Below are 2,478 nucleotides of genomic sequence, written 5' to 3'. Positions count from 1 at the left end.
CCCCCCCCCCCACTCCGTCCCGCTCTCCGTTCTCTCCCCCATGTTGTCGCTCTCTATAGCGAACGCGCCGTATAGGGGCGCTGGAGGTCGGGGGTGCGCGCTTTTTGTTGTGCGAGATGCAGATTTGTGAAGAGACGCAAAGAAAATGTTCATAAAAACACTGAAAATTATAGTTTTACTGAAGCAGTTTTAGTTTTACTTTCCTTATAGGAATTTATTTTCACTATTTTTTTTAGTTTTTGAAAATTTACGCCTTCTCCTCGCCTGCGCGGCTGTGGTCGAACTGGCATGAGAGAGATGTCTCGGAGGCGAAGCGTTTCGAACGGAAGCTCTCCTTCACACTCTCTCGGCGCGCGCTGCTGTCGCCTGAGGGGGATGATGTGTTGCACAGCGGTGGCGGAGGGGGGACAGGACAGGGCAGGGCCTTCGTCCCGGGGATTATTAGGGAGTCACAACAAGTGTGTCTTTGACTCGCGACGCGACCGCAGCTTGCAGCACGCTTCGCGGTCGTGAACGTTCGCGACGTCGCTCACGAGGAGGACCCCATTTTTTGTATCTATTTTTTTTTTTTCGTCTTCCCCGTCTTCCACGTCGTCCCGCGATGACGTCTCTCTCAGATCGCCCAATCATGCCGCACGTCTCGCGTGGTTCGTCGACAGGTCGTCCTCTCTTCTTTTTATAATGTTTGTCCCTCCCGGTGCGAACGCGTTTTGGGGTGGAGGGAGATGTCAAACTGCTTGCACTCGTCTGCGCGGCGGTACAAAACACATCCGCCGTCACCCGGCGCCAAAGTGAGATGCTTTTGGTTTTCTTGCGGTCTTTACGCGCGTATGGTATCATAATTGTCTCCTTTCCCTGCAGCTGAAGTGTCTTGGCGGGGCCCGAAGCTTTCATTCCATTGCACGACGCCATTTCCGACTTGGCGGGGTTCAACCACCCGCGCTATTGCAACTTTATTTTTCTTTCGTTTGTATGTCCTTTCCTCCCTTTCCCCGGGGCGGGGCGGGCGCGCAGGGGGCTGCTCCGTTGTGCAATGCGGTGCAGTGTTGCCGTCCCGGCGGTCCCCGCCCCCGCCGCCACCTCGGCCGCCCCCGCCCGCCCTAGTCGTCGTCGGAAAGGACCACCCCCGAGCAGCTCAACGCACCGCAAGGGCGGCGGCGGCGCCAAGGAAACGAAAACACACCCCCTCTTGAGGAGGGAGAAAGGGGGGGAGGGGCAGGAGGCCCTCGAGATGAGGGGCGCAAGCAGCGAGCAGCGCAAGCACGGTGCGGAGCAGCAGCCCTCTTCTTATCTCGACACTTTCTCTCTCTCTCCTGACCCCTCCTCTCTCTCTGTGTCCCTTCACCCCGAGACGCCTGCCTCTGGCCCGGCTCTCCCTCGCCCTTTGACCCCTCCCTCCCTCTCTCCTCTCGGACGTCACGGTGCTTCAGTCGCTCCTCATCGTCCCGGACGGCAGCTGTCATTGTCGTGGAACGGGGTGCGAGCGGCGCGCGACGGCTCGACGGCAGTGTGGTGATTATGAGCGGTTTCCCGATTTAGAAACGCCAGCCAGAGCGCCCCGCGGGGCGTCTCTGCGGGACTTTTGCTGCTGCTGCGCTCGCCTGCCGCCCGGAATGCCTCCCTGGGGGTCGTTTTTTGGACGGAGCGCGCTGCTCCTGCTGCGGCTGCGGCTGCGACGAGAACGGTGTAGTACTATAGTTTCGTCAGGGCACAACGCCCCCGGCGAGGACGCGTCGCGCCGCGCCACAGTTCCGGCCCGCCCGCCCCCTGCCTCGACCGCCCCCCTCTGTCAGGAGGAGGGGCCCGGCCCGGTTGGGCTGGAGTTACCCTGTGTGTGATACATACTCATGGCATTTTTCATCATCGAGATTTGACGAATGAAGACGTTAATTTTTCTTTGGCGAACTCTTTGTTATTTTAAGGTGACGAAATATATTCGTAAAATGGTGAAAAATAAACAATAGTCGTTTCTAGTTGCGATGATATTCGTGTAGGAAAGCCACACACTGTTAGTGTACTTTCGTGGTGCGGTGACGTGAGCCAGGGGGGCTGCCGTCCGTCCTGTCCCGTCCACGACTACCCTGTGGTGTGACTCACGCCGGGGCCGGGGGTGCTCCGACTACTCACCCACCTCGCGTAGGACAAGCTCATTACCACCGGAAGTCTGCTTGTGCGCTACAACTAGTTTGCACGAGGTCTTTCTTATGGTTTGAGCTCTGCAAACCCAGTACGTTTGGTGTTTGCTTGTTTGTGTACCTTGAGGGGAGAGGAGGTGGAGGAGGCGGGCGGGGTGGGAGGCCGTGTTGCAAAAGCGTGGAGTGGAGCTGAATTGAGCGAAGTGCGTGGCGTGGCGGGGAGTGGCGCAGGCGGCGCGGGTGGTGGTAGGCGTGGTCGCGTGGCGATCGATGGCGTGCAGGGTCTGGCCGCCTAGTGTGCGGGTGGATGCGGGTTCGAGGCGCGGCGGGGCGGGGCGGGGCG

At 59.4% G+C, this 2,478-nt stretch overlaps 1 protein-coding gene across 2 annotated transcripts in view; it reads left to right on the top strand.

Annotated features, from left to right (window-relative positions):
- Positions 1-2,478, top strand: part of LOC113205572 (protein tweety) — a 56,806-nt gene that overhangs the window by 36,484 nt on the left and 17,844 nt on the right. The gene's annotated exons all lie outside the window — the stretch shown is intronic.

This window comes from Frankliniella occidentalis, unplaced genomic scaffold (assembly GCF_000697945.3).
Source record: "Frankliniella occidentalis isolate FOCC.00 unplaced genomic scaffold, Focc_3.1 Scaffold110, whole genome shotgun sequence".
Classification (NCBI taxonomy): domain Eukaryota; kingdom Metazoa; phylum Arthropoda; class Insecta; order Thysanoptera; family Thripidae; genus Frankliniella; species Frankliniella occidentalis.
This window is presented reverse-complemented; position numbering and strand designations above follow the sequence as displayed.